The sequence below is a fragment of the Pristiophorus japonicus genome, chromosome 4 (assembly GCF_044704955.1).
Source record: "Pristiophorus japonicus isolate sPriJap1 chromosome 4, sPriJap1.hap1, whole genome shotgun sequence".
In the NCBI taxonomy this organism is placed as follows: Eukaryota; Metazoa; Chordata; class Chondrichthyes; family Pristiophoridae; genus Pristiophorus; species Pristiophorus japonicus.
Genome location: NC_091980.1, coordinates 129289971 through 129312405, shown reverse-complemented (window position 1 = coordinate 129312405; position 22435 = coordinate 129289971). Strand labels below are relative to the sequence as shown.

The window sequence follows — 22435 nt, the reverse complement described above, 5'->3', positions numbered from 1 at the left end:
TCTCTTGCTTACTAGACCCTTGGTTCGCGAGCATTTCTTGGATGTTATTTGTGTCCTCGTCCGTGAATAGAAAACAGAACCAAAGTCTTTATTTAATTGTTATGCCATTTCCTTGTTCCCCTTTATAAATTCTCACATATGTGACTGTAAAGGACCTATATTTGTCTTCACTAATCTTTTTCTTTTTACGTACTTGTCGAAACTTTTGCCGTCGGATTTTATGTCCCTTGCAAGTTTACTCTCGTACTCTATTTTCTTCCTCTTAATCAATCTCTTGGTCCTTTTTTGCTGAATTATAAACTGCTCCGAATCCTTAGGCTTGCGACTTTTTCTGGCAACTTTGTATGACTCCTCTTTCAATCTAATACTATCCTTAATTTCTTTTGTAAGCCATAGTTGGGCCACTTTTCCTTTTGTGTATTTGCGCCAGAAAGGAATGTATAACTGTTGCAATTCATGCATTCGTTCCTTTACTGTTAACCATTGACTATCCACCATCATGACTTCTAATTAATCTTACTAATCTATCATCACCAATTCATTCCTCATACCTTCGTAGTTTCCTTTGTTTAGATATAGGACCCTCATTTTGTATTGGACTACTTCACTTTCCATCTTCATGAAGATTTCAATCATGTTATGGTCACTCTTCCCTAAAGGACCCCGCACAACCTCTTCTCATTGCACAATATCAATCTAGATAAAAATTCAGACATGTTGAAGATTTAATTTCAATTTAAAGTTTATCTTGAAAATTCTATCCATGCATTTCAAACTTGCATTGCAATGCGGAAATGCTGAAAATGTTCATGTGTGTTCAGCCACATGAGGCAGTGGGACTACAGGTACATTTTAGTGTCTTAAAGGAGGCAGAGAGGTTTACATAATAACATGAGTAGGCCATTTGGCCCTTTTGAGCCTGCTCCACCATTCAATAAGATCTTAGCTGATCTGATCTTGGCCTCAACTCCACTTTCCTGCCTGTTCCCCATAACCCTTGCCTCCACTGTCGTTCAAAAATCTGTCTATCTCCACCTTAAATGTATTCAATGGCCCAGCATTCAAAGCTCTCTGGGGTAGAGAATTCCAAAGATTCACCACCCTCTGAGTGAAAAAGTTTCTCCTCATCTCAGTTCTAAATGGCTGACTGCTTATTCTGAAACTGTGACCCGTTGTTCTGGACTCCCAGCCAGGGGAAACATCCTCCCTGTATCTATCCTCTCAAGCCCTGTAAGAATGTACTGCACAATTACCGTAGTACATGTAAAGTAGACAGAATACACTCATGCAAAAGGTGTCTCCTCAGATATTTAAAACATTAAAAAACACACATACACAGTTACCCATCATTCAAAGCTTGCATGGATCTAATAATAGGGGAGAGGAAGACCTACAAAAACAAAGATATCGAGATACATGGGCTGCTGGGTGGGAAAATTCCATTTAATTTGGGAAATGCAAGAGAATGAGACAAGGGAAGTGAATTCGACAGTGGGAATAGAAACTAAATGGCTCTAGGCCACAAGGCATCAACATGGGGGTTGAGTCTGGGGATCGTGGAGGAAGATAACGTGGAGAATTTACAAATGATTGAGATAGATATTGATGGACAAGGTGACTGAGAGCTTTTAGTTTTATCAATCAGTCAGATTGACTCGGTGGGTCGCACTCTCTCGTTTCGGAGTCCGAAGGTCGTGGGTTCAATTCCCACTCCAGAGATTTGAGCACAACTCCAGGCTGACACTCCCAGTGCAGTACTGAGGGAGTGCTCCATTGTCGGAGAGACAGTACTGAGGTAGTGCTGAGGGAGCGCTGCACTGTCAGAGGGGCACTACTGAGGGAGAGCCGCACTGTCAGAGGGGCAGTACTGAGGGAGCGCCACATTGTCGGAGAGACAGTACTGAGGGAGCGCCGCGCTATCGGAGGGGCAGTACTGAGAGAGTGCTACACTGTCGGTGGGGCAGTAATGAGGGATAAACTGCACTGTCGGAGAGGGAGTACTGAGGGTGGGCTGCACTGTCGGTGGGCAGCACTGAGGAAGTGCTGCTCTGTCGGCGGGGCTGTACTGAGGGTGGGCTGCACTGTCGGAGGGCAGTACTGAGGGTGTCAGGTTGGTGGAGGATCTTTGTCTTACATGTGTTTAGTATAAGGCCCATGCTTTCAAACGCCTCGGTGAAGATGTTGACGATGACTTGGAGTTCATCCTCTGAATTTGCGCGGACGCAAGCGTCATCCGCGTACTGTCGTTCGACGACAGAGGATGGGATGGTCTTGGATCTGTTCTGGAGGCGATGAAGGTTGAACAGCTTTCCAATGGTTCGATAGTTTAGTTCCACTCCTGCAGGGAGCTTATTGAATGTGAGGTGCAGCATTGCAGCGAGGAAGATCGAGAAGAGGGTTGGCGCAATGACGCAGCCCTGATTGACCCCGGTCTGGAAGTGGATTGGGTCTAAGATGGATCCATTGGTCAGGATCACGGCTTGCATGTTGTCGTGGAGCAGGCGGAGTATGGCAACAAACTTTTGGGGGCAGCCGAAACGGAGGAGGATGCTCCAAAGTCCCTCAAGGTTAACAGTGTCAAAGGACTTTCTAAGGTCTCCATGTACAAGGGTTGGTGCTGTTCCCTGTATTTCTCTTGCAGTTGTCGCGCCATAAAGATCATGTCCATTGTACCCCATAGTGGATGGAATCTGCATTGTGAATCTGGGAGGAACTCCTCAGCCACAGCGAGAAGATGGTTGAGGAGGATTCTAGCGCTGACTTTCCCGGTGGTTGATAACAGGGAGATTCCTCTGTAGTTGCCGCAGTCGGACTTGTCCCCTTTTTTAAAGATGGTCACGATTACTGCGTGTCTGAGATCTCCCAGCATGCTCTCCTCCTTCCAGATGAGAGAGATGAGAAAGGTCCTCCACCAACCTGACCCCACCAGACAGCACTGCCCCCCAGGCATCAAGATCCACGGTGTGGCCCTGGACAACGTGGACCAATTTCCATACCTCGGGAACCTATTATCGGCAAGGGCAAAAATTGATGACGAGGTTCAACACCGCCAGTGCAGCCTTCAGCGGCCTGAGGAAGAGAGTGTTCGAAGATCATGCCCTCAAATCCGGCATCAAGCTTATAGTCTACAGGACTGTAGTGATATCCGCCCTCCTGTATGGCTCAGAGACGTGGACCATATACAGTAGACAACTCAAATCGCTGGAGAAATACCACCAACGATGTCTGTGCAAGATCTTGCAAATTCCCTGGGAGGACAGACGCACCAACGTTAGTGTTCGCGATCAGGCCAACATACTCAGCATTGAAACACTGACCACAGTCAACCAGCTCTGTTCTGCGGGCCACATTGTTCGCATGCCCGACACAAGACTTCCAAAGGAAGCGCTCTACTTGGAACTCCTACATTGCAAGCGAGCCGAAGGTGGGCAGAGGAAATGTTTCAAGGACACCCTCAAAGCCACTTTGATAAAGTGCAACATTCCCACCGACACCTGGGAGTCCCTGGGCAAAGACTGCCCTAAGTGGAAGATGAGCATCCAGGGTGGGTGCTGAGCACCTCGAGTCTCATCGCCCAGAGCATGCAGAAAACAAGCGCAGGCAGCGGAAGGAGTGTGCGGCAAACCAGTCCCACCCACCCTTTCCTCCAACGACTGTCTGTCCTACCTGTGACAGAGACTGTAATTCCTGTATTGGACAGTTCAGTCATCTGAGAACTCACTTTTAGATTGGAAGCAAGTCTTCCTTGATTTTGAGGGACTGCCTATGATGATGATGACTGAGGGAGTGTTGCACTGTCAGAGGAGCAGTACTGAGGGAGTGCTGTACTGTTGGAGGTGCCGTCATGCCGATGAAACAGCAAACTGTCTGCTCGCTTCGGTAGAAGTAAAAGATCTCAGGTTTCTATTTCTCAAGATCTCAAGGTAATTCACTCCGCTGTCCTTGACAATATTTATCCCTCAACTAAAACAGCTTACCTGGTCATTATCACATTGCTGTTTGCGGGAGTTTGCTGTGCACAAATTGTCTGCCGCACAGAGTGTTGTAATTTCCTACATTACAACACTGACTACACTTCAAAAAGTACTTCATTAGCTGTAAATAGCTTTGGGGCATCCTGAGGCTGTGAAAAGAGCTGTACAAATGTAATTCTTTCTTCTTCCTGAGAGGATAAGCGTTCCCAAGGCTGCCACAATGAAGTCCAGGTGCAAGGAGATATTTGGATAGAAGTCTTTCTTTCTTTTTGGACTGCAGTCCATTCCATTGCTTGTAAAATGTCATGGTAACATAACAAGAACTCAAAATCCCACAGTCCGCACCACATTCTAGCTCCTGTGTGTACAGGTGCTCACTAAACTTGGAAGTGATGGAGTATCTGAGCACTTGCACTTGTCACATTCCTCACACTCACTGTCCAGTCACCTGACCCGCTGTCGGTTGCTTTGCAGACTCACTGGTCTGCCTTTGAATGTTGCATCCACACATACCTGAAAATGACCAACCCACTGAACCGAACAGAACTATTAAAAAGGCACTGACTCGCAAACAATGGAAGATTCAATTAACCTGGGCAAGGGGGCCGGCAACAGGGCCGGGCAGCAGGCGTTCGAGGTAGTCGTTCGGGCCGACTGCCCGCCTCTCTTCCGTGGCTAAGTTCGTGCCCGGGTGTCCCTGGAGACGGAGCATGCGGTGTCCATCGTCACGCTTGCGGCCTTCCGTGAGAGGAGGAGCTGGAGTGCATCATCATCCCGGGTATAGAATTTTAAGTTAATTTGTTAAGTTTCCTTTCACATCTTTTGTTGCAGTCTTTATTGGTTGTGCCCCTTTAAAAAGGGGGCCCAGACTTGAAGTTAAATTGACAATTGCCACCGGCAAAAAGAAGAGTCAGCCAATGATGTTCATTCTTCAAAGTTCATGACTGGCTCTGGGAGTCATGGCCCCGCCTCCCTTTCCTTGATTGGTGCTCTGACAGAGGCTGCAACTTGTGATTGGGTATTGAGGAATGTCATTCACAGCTAGGCTGTCGCGCCCTGCATTATCCAGCAGTTTGGTGTTAACCAACTTTTAGCTTTGTGCTTCAACAAGTCTTAGATTTTTGGAAAAGCAAATTAGAATGGCTTCTCAAGTGTGTCAGAACTATCACAAGGACTGTGAGGCTGCTGTCAACCAGCAGGTCAACATGGAGCTCTGTTCCTCCTATGTTTATCTCTCCATGGTGAGTCATGTATTTCTGAGCACTTCACAATGGGACCTGTGCAATGTGAAGTTACTAGATTCTGTATTGTATCCAGCCCACCCCTCACTTGATGCACAGTGAATTAATTTGTTAAAGTTATACTATAATAGAAGTAATCACCTTGTGTATTCTTTAACAAACTGCCTTTATGTTCCATGCAGTACCTGAGCCATAGTTGGTGAATCTTAATGACTCTTTCCTGGGCCTTTGTGAGCTTGTTGTTGAAGTTTGTTTGGAATACACTTTGCATTCAATGCATGGCATTCAGGATTCCTAACCTTCATTTCTAAATCACTCCATGGCCTTTCCTTACCTTGCTTTTTGTAATGAGGGGATTCGGTCTTCAAATTAGAAATAGACCATTTATGAGAGAAGTTGAGAAGCAATTTTTCATGTGTGGTGGAAGTCTGGAACATATTCTCTCTCCCTGCTTCCCACATTCTAACCACCTAAGGCTGTGGTTGCTTGGGCAAGTTTTTTGTTGGGTAAGGGTATCAAGGGATTAGAACATAAGCAATAGGAGTAGGCCATTTGGCTGAACTTCTCCCTCAATTCCACCTTCTGCACTCTCCCCATATCCTATAATTTCTTTATTTCCCCAAAGTATATCAATCTGTCTTGAATATACTCAACAACTGGGCATCCTCAGCTCTCTGGGGTAGAGAATTCCATAAATTCATCACCCTCTGAGTGAATAAATTTCAACTCCTCTCAGTCTTTAATGGCCAACCCCTTATTCTCAGACTGTAACCCCCCTGTACTAGATTTCCCCAGTTCCGGTTAAGATTTTCTCTGCATTATTCCTGTAAAGCCCCTTAAGAATGCTGTTTCAATTGGATTTGCACCTCATTTTACTAAAGTCTGTGGCATACTCGCCTAGTCTACTGAATCTCTCGACATAGTGAAATCCCCTCATTCCAGGAACCAGTCTAGTAAACCTTTGTTCTACTTCCTAAGGCAAGTATCTCCTTCGTTTGGTGAGGAGACCAGAATTGTATACAATACTCCAGGTAATCCTCACCAATGCCCTGTATAATTGTAGCAAGACTTCTTTACTCTTAGCTTCTGTTATGAAGGAATTAGAGTCCAATGTAACATTTGCTTTCCTAATTACTTACTGGATAAATGGAGTTGAGCTGCAGATCTGACCATATTGAATGGTGGAACAGGCTTGCGGGGCTGAATGGCCTACTCCTGTTCCTAATGTTCTTGAACTCCAGCTTTACATACCAGTTTTTGCCCTTCTGTCTTTAATCTAACTCCCTTTGCTTTATTGGTGATAAAACCTTCAGCCATTTCTCCCCTCCCTACTCTGGAACTCTCCCCTAACCCCTCTGCTTCTCCACCTTGACCTTCACCGATGACCTCAAACTCTGAGGGGTGGTATCTGGTTGTCTGCTGAAATGCCTTGATTAGTGTTGAAGGTGCCAAATGAATGCTGCTTAGTTTTGGTTCCATGGGATGAATGTAGCCAGTAACACTTGGGCCAGATGTACTATGTGAATTGTGCACTGTGACTAGATCTCCTACTTTAAGGGATTTGCTTCTCGTTCCAGTAGTGTCCCTTGGCTAGCCTGTACAGAATAGATCTGGGTCAATAAACCATGATTGAAGTGGTACTGTGAGTAGTAATCTTTCTAATTTCTAAACTTAAAATTGATTAAGGTTGTAGTTTTGAGCATGTTCTATCCAAGCTGAATTGGTAACCATGGGATGAGACAGCACTGAAGGTCGCCATTGGGCCAGTGCTGGCTGTTAGGTGGAGCTATCCAACTAGTCCTTCTCCCCTGCTCCATTTCATAGCCCTGCAAAAGGTCTGTATTATGTCTCTGACTGTTGCCATTTAATTTACTTCCACCATCCTTTCAAGTAGGCCATGCACTTATTTTAAAAAAAAATGTCCTTCTTGCCTATGGCAAGAGGATGCGGTCCAATAACCTGTGATTTTCCATTAGCCAGCTTCTCTATTGCTAGGGGGTTTTCCACTCTACCACATTAGTGAAGCCAGTAGGCTGGTGCTAGCATGTGTAACATTATACATGGAAATACAGGGAGACTGTGACCCCTTTAGCAGGAAGCAAAATTGAGTTTGGTTCTGGTACATTCAAAATAAAGGATGAATCTGAGTACAATGAGCAAGTGTGACGTCAACTCCTTTATAAGACTCCAGAGTGCAGGTACCTCATGGTAGGCCTGCTTATATACACCATGCTCCCAAAGGATGTTGGATCTCTTGGGATTCCAACAGGTAGGTGTGATGGTGGTGGTGGTCTAATACAGGTTAGAAGGGGTTAAATACATAACAGGCTTTATGCACAATAACCACAATAGTGGATCTGTCATGTGATACCCAATACTCTTCTGATCCCTCCGCAGTCCTTCTACTTTGACCTGGATGATGTTGCCCTGCGTCACTTTGCTGAGTTCTTCAAGGAGCAGTCACATGAGGAACGTGAGCCTGCTGAGAAACTGATGGAATTCCAGAATCGGCGTGGAGGCTGAATCATCTTGGCGGACATCAAGGTTTGGCTTAAACAGGTGTTCTGTATGGCTCCCAATACATTCAAAAACAGTTGGTTCCAATTTACACCATAAACCAACCATTTGGACACTGGTCTATGCTGGTGATCAGGCTGCAGACATCTACTCCCAACTTGCTTTATCCAGCAACATATCCTCCTTCTATCCCTTTTTCACTCGTGTACTTATTTAGCTTCCCCTTAAATACATCGATGCTATTCATCTCATCAAATTTAACTCCAGTGGTTGATGGCTTAATGCATTAATTCTATATTCTAACACATTGGTTCATGGCATCCTAGATTCTGATTTTCATTTTTGCATTTTTCATCCCTAATTCCTTCAATTATTTTTAATTAATCCATTGTGAAGGAACTGTGACTTTCCTCTTCAGAAACCTGAGCAGGACAAGTGGAGCAATGGTCTGGAGGTGATGCAGAGAGCTCTGCAGATGGAGAAGAATGTCAACCAGAGTCTGCTGGATCTGCACAAACTCTCCACTGGGAGCACTGACCCTCAAGTAAGTTCCTCATATGGGGTTCTGGGTAAGTTGTATTCACTGGAGTTCAGAAGAATGAGAGGGGACCTCATAGAAACATTTAAAATTCTGACGGGGTTAGACAGGTTAGATGCAGGAAGAATGTTCCCAATGTTGGGGAAGTCCAGAACCAGAGGTCACAGTCTAAGGATAAGGGGTAAGCCATTTAGGACCGAGATGCGGAGGAACTTCTTCACCCAGAGAGTGGTGAACCTGTGGAATTCTCTACCACAGAAAGTTGTTGAGGCCAATTCACTAAATATATTCAAAAAGGAGTTAGATGAGGTCCTTACTACTAGGGGGATCAAGGGGTATGGCGAGAAAGCAGGAATGGGGTACTGAAGTTGAATATTCAGCCATGAACTCATTGAATGGCGGTGCAGGCTAGAAGGGTCGAATGGCCTACTCCTGCACCTATTTTCTATGTTTCTATGTTAGCTGAGAAGCAAATAAGTGTTGGACAGACCAGCAATGTCTGAGCTAACTGAACTGATGCAGGGGGCAGGGTCGAGGAGAATCAACAATTGTCAGTGGCTTGCTCTCCATGTAAGATTCAGGAGCAGGATACAGCCCCTCGAACCAGCTCTGACATGCAATAAGATCATAATTGATCTTCAATCTTGACTCCACTTTCCTGCCTGATCTTCATATCCATTGTTTCCTTAAGACTACAAAATGCTAACAATCCCAGCCTTAATTATAATCAAAGGTTCAGGGTCAAGAATTCAAAAGATCTCTTATTGGGGAAGTGTGGATACCCTATTGAGATTGGTTTTGACACCCCTCCCTGTCCCTCTAATTCATGGTTGTCTATCCTGCCCTCATTCTCTATCTAGACACTTGCATGAGTAAGGAATGTGTGTGGAACTGTACTCCAACAAAATATCTATCTGGCCGGAGTAAATGTACTTTATTAAATGCACTACTCCAAACACCCAAATTAAATATACTCGTCCCAAAAATATCTTTTTCTCCCTGTGTTCCCCCCGACTCCGCCCCACCACCCCCACCGGCCTGTTCCATTAGTGTATGAACCCAACACCAGCAGTTCCTCCAGAACTGTATTGATTGGTATTCAGGCCCATTGTGCTTTTCATACCAAATAGCAATTGTCCTTCACAAATCCTACTGGATTCCCATTTGTCTCCTTCTCACGAATGGATTCAAATGTTGATAATGCTGCCGCTAGCAATAATCCAGTATTTACAGGTTAATTTATGGAACTTAGCTGAGAACTGCAGTGCGTGCAATTAAATTGCTGTCTTCAGGTATTCTACGTTAATGTCTTTGCATCTTTCCAAGGCATTTGTGGGGTTTCCATGTCACCACATTTCACACGTTGATGAGCTGCAATTTTACCAGTCGGGTTGGGTTTACTGCTGATGTGTTCGACAGCTTCACGTTGCGCACAAGAGTCTTCAGCACACTCGTTGTGAAAGAATTTGCAGGCGTCCATGATTTAAGAATTACATAGAATTTACAGCATAAAAAAAAGGCCATTTGGCCCAATGGGTCCGTGCCGGTGTTTATGCTCCGCACGAGCTCCTCCCACCCCTCCTCATCTCAACCCATCCGAATATCCTTCTATTCCTTTCTCCCTCATGTGTTTCCTAACTTCTCCTTAAATGCATCTATGATAGATAGATATAACCTCTCAGATCTGCTATGATCTTGGTAAATCATTTTTGCAGCTTTTCCAGTGCCTCTATATCCCTTTTGAGGAGCTCCTCCCGGAGTCACAGTGTGGATTTCGTCCCCGAATGAGGCACAACGGAAATGATTTTTAGAGCGTGACAGCTGCAGGAAAAATGCAGGGAACAGCACCAGCCCTTATACATGGCCTTCTTCGACCTTGCAAAGGCTTTTGACACTGTCAACCACGAGGGTCGATGGAGCATCCTCCTCCATTTCGGATGCCCCCAAAAAATCGTCACCATCCTCCGCCTGCTCCGTGACGACATGCAGGCCATGATCCTTACCAATGGAACCATTACAGACATGATCCATGTCTGGACTGGGGTCAAACAGGGCTGTGCCATTGCCCCAACCCTCTTCTCAATCTTCCTCGCTGCCATGCTCCACCTCACAATCAACAAGCTCCCCGCTGGAGTGGTACGAAACTACAGAACCAGTAGGAACCTGTTCAACCTTCGTCGACTCCAGGCCAGGTCCAAGACCATCCCAACGTCTCTTGTCGAGCTACAATACACGGACGACACCTGCATCTGCACACATACAGAGGCTGAACTCCAAGTCATAGTCAATGTATTTACTGAGGCGTACGAAAGCATAAGCCTTACGCTAAACATCCGTAAGACAAAGGTCCTCCATCAGCCTGTCCTCACCGCACAGTGCACCCTCCTCGTCCCCAATCATCATAGAAACATAGAAAATAGGTGCAGGAGTAGGCCATTCTGCCCTTCTAGCCTGCACCGCCATTCAATGAGTTCATGGCTGAACATTCAACTTCAGTACCCCATTCCTGCTTTCTCGCCATACCCCTTGATCCCCCTAGCAGTAAGGACCTCATCTAACTCCTTTTTGAATATCAAGATCCATGGCGTGGCCCTGGACAACGTGGACCATTTCCCATACCTCTGGAGCCTCTTATCAACAAGAGCAGACATTAATGACGAGATTCAACACCGCCTCCAGTGCGCCAGCACAGCCTTGGCTGCTTGAGGAAAAGTGTTTGAAGACTAGGCCCTCAAATCCACCAACAAGCTCATGGTCTACAGGGCTGTAGTATTACCCACCCTCCTGCATGGCTCAGAGACATTGACCATGTACAGTAGAAACCTCAAGTCGCTGGAGAAGTACTACCAACGATGTCTCCACAAGATCCTACAAATCTCCTGGGAGGACAGAAGCACCAACATTAGGGTCATCAACCAGGCCAACATCCCCAGCATTGAAGCACTGACCACACTTGATCAGCTCCGGTGGGCCGGCCACATCGTTTGCATGCAAGACACGAGGCTCCCAAAGCAAGCGCTCTACTCGGAACTCCTTCACGGCAAGCAAGCCAAAGGTGGGCAAAGGAAACATTACAAGGACACCCTCAAAGCCTCCCTGATAAACTGCAACATCCACACCAACACCTGGGACAGCCTGACCAAAGACTGCCTTGTGGAGAAAATGCATCTGGGAGGGCGCTGAGCACCTCGAGTCTCATCGCTGAGAGCATGCAGAAATCACGTCAGGCAGCGGAAAAAGCATGCAGCAAACTTGTCTCACCATCCCTTTCCTTTAACGACTGTCTGTCCCACCTGTGACAGGGACTGTGGTTCTCTTATTGAATTGTTCAGCCACCTAAGGACTCATTTTTAGAATGGAAGCAAGTCTTCCTCACTTCTGAGGGACTACCTATGATGATGATGATCATTTTTGTGATATTCTCCTGAGAGCAGAGAAGGCTAAGAGGAGATTTGATAGAGGTGTTTAAAATCATGAAGGATTGAGATAGAGAAACTGTTCCAATGGTCGAAGGGTCGATAACCAGAGTGTGCAGATTTAAGGTGATTGGCAAAAGAACCAGAGGTGACATGAGGGAAAACCTTTTTGCATAACAAATGTTTATGATCTGGAATGCACGGCCTGATAGGATGGTGGATACAGATTCAATAATAGCCTTCAGTGTGGATATGGATAAATACTAAAGGAGAAAAAAAATCAGTGATATGGGAAAAGCGCGGGGGAGTGGGACTAACCGGATTGCTCTTCGAAAGAACCAGTGCAGACTCGATGGGCCAAATTGTCTCCTATGCTGTACTATTCTAAGATTTTATCTGGAAGAACAAATGAAAATGATCAAGTTGGTGATGTGATCTCCAAGCTTCTTGAAGAGATTGGGAGCCCCTGAGAATGGGATGGGCGAGTACCTGTTTGACAAACACATCCTGGGCGAGAGTGACTAAACTGACTGGATTAAGCTTAGTGTTTCGTACTTGTATTGATATAATTGGGGGACCCTCCGCCAGGCATGTAGGGAATGATGGCTTGTGACTTTGTATAAATAAACTGTTCAACATTGGACTGGGTTTTGTCTCCTTGTAAGTTTGAGTGGTTGCTTATTTTTCAATTAAAATAACTTAGAAACATAGAAAATAGGTGCAGGAGTAGGCCATTTGGCCCTTCTAGCCTGCACCGCCATTCAATGAGTTCATGGCTGAACATGCAACTTCAGTACCCCATTCCTGCTTTCTCACCATACCCCTTGATTCCCCTAGTAGTAAGGGTTTCATCTAACTCCGTTTTGAATATATTTAGTGAATTGGCCTCAACAACTTTCTGTGGTAGAGAATTCCACAGGTTCACCACTCTCGGTGAAGAAATTCCTCCTCATCTCGGTCCTAAATGGCTTCCCCCTTATCCTTAGACTGTGTCCCCTGGTTCTGGACTTCCCCAACATTGGGAACATTCTTCCTGCATCTAACCTGTCTAACCCTGTCAGAATTTTAAACGTTTCTATGAGGTCCCCTCTCATTCATCTGAACTCCAGTGAATACAAGCCCAATTGATCCAGTCTTTCTTGATAGGTCAGTCCCGCCATCCCGGGAATCAGTCTGGTAAACCTTCGCTGCACTCCCTCAATAGCAAGAATGTCCTTCCTCAGGTTAGGAGACCAAAACTGTACACAATACTCCAGGTGTGGCCTCACCAAGGCCCTGTACAATTGTAGCAACACCTCCCTGCCCTTGTACTCAAATCACCTCGCTATGAAGGCCAACATGCCATTTGCTTTCTTAACCGCCTGCTGTACCTGCATGCCAACCTTCAATGACTGATGTACCATGACACCCAGGTCTCTTTGCACCTGCCCTTTTCCCAATCTGTCACCATTCAGATAATAGTCTGTCTCTCTGTTTTTACCACCAAAGTGGATAACCTCATTTATCCACATTATACTTCATCTGCCATGCATTTGCCCACTCACCTAACCTATCCAAGTCGCTCTGCAGCCTCATAGAATCCTCCTTGCAGCTCACACTGCCACCCAACTTAGTGTCATCCGCAAATTTGGAGATACTACATTTAATCCCCTCGTCTAAATCATTAATGTACAGTGTAAACAGCTGGGGCCCCAGCACAGAACCTTGCGGTACCCCACTTGTCACTGCCTGCCATTCTGAAAAGTCCCCATTTACTCCTACTCTTTGCTTCCTGTCTGACAACCAGTTCTCAATCCATGTCAGCACACTACCACCAATCCCATGTGCTTTAACTTTGCACATTAATCTCTTGTGTGGGACCTTGTCGAAAGCCTTCTGAAAGTCCAAATATACCACATCAACTGGTTCTCCCTTGTCCACTCTACTGGAAACATCCTCAAAAGTTTCCAGAAGATTTGTCAAGCATGATTTCCCTTTCACAAATCCATGCTGACTTGGACCTATCATATTACCTCTTTCCAAATGCACTGCTATGACATCCTTAATAATTGATTCCATCATTTTACCCACTACCGATGTCAGGCTGACCGGTCTGTAATTCCCTGTTTTCTCTCTCCCTCCTTTTTTAAAAAGTGGGATTACATTGGCTACCCTCCACTCCATAGGAACTGATCCAGAGTCAATGGAATGTTGGAAAATGACTGTCAATGCATCCACTATTTCCAAGGCCACCTCCTTAAGTACTCTGGGATGCAGTCCATCAGACCCTGGGGATTTATCGGCCTTCAATTCCATCAATTTCCCCAACACAATTTCCCGACTAATAAGGATTTCCCTCAGTTCCTCCTCCTTACTAGACCCTCCGACCCCTTTTTATATCCGGAAGGTTGTTTGTGTCCTCCTCAGTGAATACCGAACCAAAGTACTTGTTCAATTGGTCCGCCATTTCTTTGTTCCCCGTTATGACTTCCCCTGATTCTGACTGCAGGGGACCTACGTTTGTCTTTACTAACCTTTTTCTCTTTACATATGTATAGAAACTTTTGCAATCCGTCTTCATGTTCCCTGCAAGCTTCTTCTCGTACTCTATTTTCCCTGCCCTAATCAAACCCTTTGTCCTCCTCTGCTGAGTTCTAAATTTCTCCCAGTCCCTGGGTTCTCTGCTATTTCTGGCCAATTTATATGCCACTTCCTTGGCTTTAATGCTATCCCTGATTTCCCTTGATAGCCACGGTTGAGCCACCTTCCCTTTTTTATTTTTACGACAGACAGGAATGTACAATTGTTGTAGTTCATCCATGCGGTCTCTAAATGTCTGCCATTGCCCATCCACAGTCAACCCCTTAAGTATCATTCGCCAATCTATCCTAGCCAATTCACGCCTCATACCTTCAAAGTTACCCTTCTTTAAGTTCTGGACCATGGTCTCTGAATTAACAGTTTCATTCTCCATCCTAATGCAGAATTCCACCATATTATGGTCACTCTTCCCCAAGGGGCCTCGCACAACGAGATTGCTAATTAATCCTCTCTCATTACACAACACCCAGTCTAAGATGACCTCCCCCCTAGTTGGTTCCTCGACATACTGGTCTAAAAAACCATCCCTTATGCACTCCAGGAAATCCTCCTCTACAGTATTGCTTCCAGTTTTGTTAACCCAATCTATGTGCATATTAAAGTCACCCATTATAACTGCTGCACCTTTATTGCACGCACCCCTAATTTCATGTTTGATGCCTTCCCCAACATCACTACTACTGTTTGGAGGTCTGTACACAACTCCCACTAACGTTTTTTGTCCTTTGGTATTCTGCAGCTCTACCCATATAGATTCCACATCATCCAAGCTAATGTCCTTCCGAACTATTGCCTTAATTTGCTCCTTAACCAGCAATGCTACCCCACCTCCTTTTCCTTTTATTCTATCTTTCCTGAATGTTGAATACCCCTGGATGTTGAGTTCCCAGCCCTGATCATCCTGGAGCCACATCTCCGTAATCCCAATCACATCATATTTGTTAACATCTATTTGCACAGTTAATTCATCCACTTTATTGCGGATACTCCTTGCATTAAGACACAAAGCCTTCAGGCTTGTTCTTTTAACACCCTTTGTCCTTTTAGAATTTTGCTGTACAGTGGCCCTTTTTGTTCTTTGCCTTGGGTTTCTCTGCCCTCCACTTTTCCTCATCTCCTTTCTGTCTTTTGCTTTTGCCTCCTTTTTGTTTCCCTCTGTCTTCCTGCATTGGTTCCCATCCCCCTGCCATATCAGTTTAAATCCTCCCCAACAGCACTAGCAAACACTCCCCCTAGGACATTGGTTCCGGTCCTGCCCAGGTGCAGACCGTCCGGTTTGTACTGGTCCCACCTCCCCCAGAACCGGTTCCAATGCCCCAGGAATTTGAATCCCTCCCTGTTGCACCACTGCTCAAGCCACGTATTCATCTGTGCTATCCTTCGATTCCTACTCTGACTATCACGTGGCACTGGTAGCAATCCCGACATTACTACTTTTGAGGTCCTACTTTTTAATTTAGCTCCTAGCTCCTTAAATTCGTTTCGTAGGACCTCATCCCTATTTTTACCTATGTCGTTGGTACCAATGTGCACCACGACAACTGGCTGTTCTCCCTCCCTTTTTAGAATGTCCTGCACCCGCTCCGAGACATCCTTGACCCTTGCACCAGGGAGGCAACATACCATCCTGGAGTCTCGGTTTACATCAAACAAGAATTACACAGTGCTGTGCAACAGTGTTATGAGATTTGGCCCAATGACCAAAAGCACAGTCAGAGGTATGTTTTAAGGAGGTACAGAGATGTTTAGGGAGGGATCTCCAGAGCTTGGGACTTGGACATCTGTATAAAATTACCTCTTCCAAATATCTGCACTTGCATAAATGACAATTCAATCGAATTAAAATACAAGTTGATGTAACATGTGTTTAACACAGGGAAATTTGCCAGTAAATCAGTGTTGCACCATTTCAGTCAAGTGAAGAAAGTCCTGGATTAGCTTCCTCTTAAGTGTATCAGCCCTGTGAAGAGCAGTTTGTTTGCAGTAGCTACTACAGATCCTGTTCAGTTATCCAGGCACTTCAGTATCAGGACTCACCACTGCTGCTATAGCCTTTCTGTTAAGCTTTGTAGGCAGACAAGCAATGTCTCAGCACACTGAACTCTGGGCACTAAAATTGGGTGAGAAGGGAAAGCAACAGGTGGCATCAGCTTGCTGTCACAGCTTCATTGGTCAGTGTGGATACCCTAGTCGGTGTGGTTCTAGGACAGCTTCTCTTCCACCCGCTCCCATCATGGTTGAATAACGCACCAACACAACCTAGATTCACATGAATAAGGAATTGGGTAAGGTATTGAAAGACTAACTGTACTCCAACAAAATATAATCCTTCTGGAAGGAATAAATGTATTTCATTGCATAAAGCAAAAGGCCCAAGAAATTAAACACATTTCTCCCCTGCCCTGGCCCTAATGCCTTAAACTCTATCAATTTGTATTTAATACCACTGTGCATTACTCAACCATCACCCTGGATTGGATCTCCATTTCTCTCCTTCGGCTATGGATGGATTCAAATGTTAATTCCTCAGCTCCAATAATCCAGTGTTTACAAGTTATTTTTAGGTATTTAGCCGAGGACTGTAGTGGGTGCAATTAATTTGCCATGGACACATTCCAGGTTAATGTCTTCACAACTCTCAAAAACACCTTTGGGGTAGCGATGTTACAAAATGTCATATATTGATGAGCCACAGTTCCACGAGTCAGCCTGGCTTTGCGTGCTGATGGGTTTGATGACTTCATGTATTCACCAAAGTCACCAGCTGACTCGATGTGAAACTACAGGTGCTCGTGTTTTAACAATTACTTACAATTTACATCTCAGAAAAAGAGCATTCGGGCCAACTGGGCCATGCTGTGGTTTATGCTCCATGTGAGTCATCTCCCACCCCACTTCATCTAGACTTATTAGCATATCATTCTATTCCTTTCTCCCTCAAATTTATCTAGCTTCCCCTTGAATGCATCTGTGCTCTTTGCATTCAGAGTTATTACTGCGGGTAGCTCAGTAAACGAACCGCTGCTGCTGTGGATTTTCTGTTAAGCTGTGTGGGCAAAGAAGTGAGTAACAGCTATAGAGACCAGCAATGTTTGAGCTCAAGGACAACATTTATTGTCCGTCCCTAATTGCCCTTGAGAAGGTGCTGGTCAGCCATCTTCTTGAACTGCTGCAGTCTTGTGGTGAAGATACTCCCACAGTGCTGTTAGGGAGGGAGTGCCAGGATTTTGCCCCAGTGACGAAGAAGGAACGCCGATATATTTACAAATCAGAATGGCGTGTAACTTGGAGGGGAACTTGCAGGTGAGGGTGGTCTAGTTAAGTTTCTGGTCAACGGTGACCCACAGGGGTTGATGCTGGGGAATTCAGTGACAGTGAATGCTAAGGGCAGATGGTTAGACTCTTGCTTGTTGCAGACAGTCATGGCGTGGCACTAGTGTGGTGCCATTGTTACTTGTCCCTTATCAGCCCAAGCCTGAATATCATCCAAGTCTTGCTGCATGCGGGCTTGGACTGCTTCATTTTCTGAGGTTTTGCAAATTGAACTGAACACTGTGTAATCTTCAACATACATCCCCACTTCTGACCTTATGATGGAGGGAACATCATTGATGAATCAGTTGAAGATTGCTGGGCCGAGGACACTGCCGTGTGGACCTCCTGCAACAATGTCCTGGGGCTTTGGTGATTGACCTCCAAAAGTGACAGCCATCTTCATTTGTGCTCGGTATGACTCCAGCCAGTGGAAAGTTTTCTATATTCACATTGACTTTAATTTTACTAAGGCTCCTTGAGGCTGCACTCAGTTAGATGCTGCCTTGATGTCAAAGGCAGTCACTCTCACCTCACCTCTGGAATTCAGTTCCGTTGTACATGTTTGGACCAAGGCTGTAATGAGGTCAGGAGCCAAGTGGTCCTGACGCAACCCAAACTGGGCATCGGTGAGCAGGTATTGATGAGTAGAACTCTTGACCACATCTTCCATTACTTTGCTGATGATTGAGAGTAGATTGATGGGGCGGTAATTGGCCGGAATGGATTTGTCCTGCTTTTTGTGGACAGGATGTATTTGGGCAGTTTTTCACATTGTCGCGTAGATGCCAGTATCTCTGTACTGGAACATATGGGCTGAGGGGTGGCTAATTCTGGAGCATAAGACAGCTAGGATGATGTCGGGGACTATTGCCTTTGCAGTATCCAGTGCGCTCAGCTGTTTTTTTAGTATCATGTGAAGTTAATTGAATTGGATGAAGACTGGCTTCTGTGGTGGTGGGCACTTCAGGAGAAGGCCGAGAAAAATCATCCATGAGACATTACTGGCTGAAAATGGTTGCAAATACTTCAGCCTTGTCTTTTGCACTCGCATGCTGGGCTCCGCCATCATTTGAGGATGGGGTTATTCATGGAGCCTCCTCCCTCCATTTGTTGTTTAATCATCCACCACCATTCATGACTAGATGTGACAGGACTGCAGAGCTTTGATCTGATCCGTTGATTGTGGGATCGCTTAGCTCTGTCTGTAGCATGTTGCTTCTGTTTTTTTAGCATGCATGTAGTCGAGTTGCAGTTTCGATAATTGACATTTCATTTTTAGGTGCACCTGGTGTTGCTCCTGGTATCCTCGTCTGCACTCCTCATTGAACTAGGATTGGTCACTTGGTTTGTTTGTAAAGCTAGAGTGAGGGATATGCCGGGCCATGAATTTACAGATTGTGGTGGAATACAATTCTGCAGTTATTGATGTCCCACAGTGCCTCCTGGATGCCCAATTTTGAGCTGCTACATGTGTTTTGAATCTATTCCATTTAACACTGTGGTCGAGCCAATCGAAGGAGGGTGTCCTCAGTGTGAAGACAGGATTTTATCTCCACAATGACTGTGTGGTGGTCACTGCTACCAATGCTGTCATGGACAGATCAGTCTGTGACAGGTAGATTGGTGAGGTTGAGGACAAGTAGGTTTCTCCCTTGTGTTGGTTCTCTCTCCATCTGTCGCAAACCCAATCTGGCAGCTATATCCTTCAGGGCACATCCCGCTTGGTCAGTGCTACCGAGCCACTCTTGGTGATGGACATTGAAGTCCATTGCTACTATCAGTGCTTCTTCCAAGTGGCCTTCAACATGGAGGAGTACTGATTCATCAGCTGAGGGAGGGCGGTAGGTTTCCATGCCCATACTTGACCTGAACCCATGGGACTTGATCGGGTCCAAAGTAAATATTGAGCACTCCTACTGCTACTCCCTCCCAACTGTATACCACTGTGTCACCACCTCTGGTGGGTCTGCCCTTCCGGTGGGACAGGACATGCGCAAGGATGGTAATGAAGGAATCTGGGACATTGGCTGAAAGGTATGATTCTGTGATTATCACTGTCAGGCTATTGCTTGACTATAATCATCATAGGCAATCCCTCGGAATTGAGGAAGACTTGCTTCCACTCCTGAAGTGAGTTCTTTGGTGGCTGAACAGTCCAATACGGGAGTCACAGATAGTCGTTGAGGGAAGGGCTGGATGGGACTGGTTTGCCGCACACTCTTTCTGCTGCTTGTGCTTGAGTTCTGCATGCTCATGGCGATGAGACTCGAGATGCTCAGCGCCATCTCGGATGCACTCCCTCCATTTAGGGTGGTCGTGCGCTCGGGACTCCAAGGTGTCAGTGAGGATGTCGCACTTTATCAGAGAGGCTTAGAGGGTGTCCTTTTTGCATTTCCGCTGCCCACCTTTGGCTCATTTGCCATGAAGGAGCTCAGAGTAGAGTAGAACTCTTGCTTTGGGAGTCTCGTGTCTAGCATGCGAACTATGTGGTCTGCCCAGCGGAGCTGATCGAGTGTGGTCAGTGCTTCAATGCTGGGGACGTTAGCCTGGACGAGGATGCTGATGTTGGTGCACCTGTCCTCCCCGGGGATTTGTAGGATCTTGCGGAGGCATAGTTGGTGATATTTCTCCAGCAACTTGAGGTGTCTGCTGTACATGGTCCATGTCTTTGAGCTATACAGGAGGGCAGGTATTACTACAGCCCTGTAGACCATGAGCTTGGTAACAGTTTTGAGGGCCTGGTCTTGACTAGCTTGTGGGACAGTTCTCCCCATTTTGGCACAACATTCCAGACGAGTGAGGAGGACTTTGCAGGGTCGACTGGGCTGGGTGTACCATTGTCATGTCAGAAGCCGGTGCCAAGGTCGATGCCGGGTATCCGTCATGTTTTATTCTTATTAATGTTTCCCGTAGTGGTTTGTTACAACTGAGTGGCTTGATAGGCCATTTCAGAGGGCAGTTAAAACTCAATCACATTTCTGTGGGTTTGGAGTCGCATATAGGCCAGACCGGGTAAGGATGGCAGATTTCCTTCTCGAAGGACATTAGTGAAGCAGATGGGTTGTTACGACAATCCGATAGCTCCCTGGGCAACATTTATGATACCAGCTTTTTATTTCAGATTTAAATTTAATTAACTGAATTTAAATTCCCCAGCTGCCGTGGTGGGACTTTGGATCATTAGTCTAGGCCTCTGGATTACTCATCCAGTACCATAATCACGATGTTACCGTACTCTTTGCATCTCTCAATGGCACTTTTGGAGTATCGATGTCACCACAATTCATACGTTGATGAGTCACAATTCTACAAGTCATGTTGGGTTTTGCGTGCTGATGAGTTTCATGGCTTCATGTTTCAGATAAAACAAATTCTTCAGCTCACTCGATGTGAAAAACTTTACAGGTGCCCTTGTTTTAAGAATTACATAGAATTTACAGCACAGAAAAAGGCCATTCAGCCTGGCAAATTGCAGTGGTGAGCGGTTCTTCTTGAACGTAAAACGCATCAAGGATGAGGTGAGAAAACGAATTAGACAAGATCGATTTAATCGTCTTTCAATCATGAGCATGGAGAGCGAAGTACTGAGAGGACTTGACTTCACACACTGAGCCTCCTCCCAACTTCATTTAACCCGATCAGCATATCCTTCCAATAATTCCTCCCTCATGTGTTTATCCAGCTTCTCCTTAAACACTGTCTATGCTTTTTGCCTCAACTATTCCTTTTAATAGCGAGTTAAAGATTCTAAACACTCTGAGTAAAAAAGTTTCTCTTGAAGTCTCTCTTAGATTACGAATTCTATGGTGATCAGAACTGTGCACAATACTCCAAGTGTTGTCTAGCCAAGGTTCTAGATAAATTTAACATGCTGAACAGGGATGTGGTTCAGCTGCAGGCGTTCCTCGCTCTTAGCTCAGAACTGAGCGAATGGTTAACCCTCATCTGTGCCTTTTTATCTCTAGAATTGACTATTTCAATGCTCTCCTGCTCGCCTTACATGCTCCATAAACTTAAGCTTATCCAAAACTCTGCTGCCTGTAACAGACACCTAGTCCATTCACCCATAACCCCTGTGATTGTGGACCATCTGTTATATATGTTAACTGGGTTTTACCTGTCAATGGAGGGCGTGACTATCGGAGTCCTAATGGTCACTGGCAGACACGAGCAAGCCGTGTATATAATGTTGGCAGCCATGTTGAATCCTCACTTTGAGAATAAATAAACTGGAGTGAGGTGATGCCTGAAGTAGCTCACCATACTTAGCCTCGTGGAGTTATTCGATACATAACAATTGGTGACGAGTTAAAAATACGAGCTTTCACCCAACCATGTCTGTTGGAATTTTGGAGTGATTCATGGAAGGGGAAGACTGGGAGGATTTCACTGATCGCCTCGGCTGGTACTTCATAGCCAATGGATTGGAAGGAACCGATAACGCAATTAAGCGCAGGTTCTCCTCACAGTTTGTGGGTAAAAAATTTATGGCCTCATCAAGAATCTCCTCTCACTGACTCGACAACGGATAAGACTTACGATGAATTGTGTACGCTGGTTTGGAACCACTTTGAACTGAAGGAAAGCATCATCATGTCGAGGTATCATTTCTTTACTCACAATCGCTCCGAGGGCCAGGATGTGGCGGAATTTGTCGCCGACCTGAGACGTCTCGCTGAGCCGTGCAACTTCAGAGCTGCGTTGCAGGAAATGCTGTGGGACTTTTTCGTGCTTGTCATTGGCCACAAGGTCATCATTCGAAAGCTGCTGGCTGCTGAATCTCTAGACTTGAGCAGTGCCATCATGATCGTCCAGGCATGCATGTCTTCGGACGAAAACTCGAAACAGATATCT

At 45.6% G+C, this 22435-nt stretch overlaps 1 pseudogene; it reads left to right on the top strand.

Annotated features, from left to right (window-relative positions):
• Window positions 1–5113: 5113 nt before the first annotated feature.
• LOC139262534 (ferritin heavy chain B-like) overlaps window positions 5114–22435 on the top strand; it is a 29235-nt pseudogene continuing 11913 nt past the window's right edge.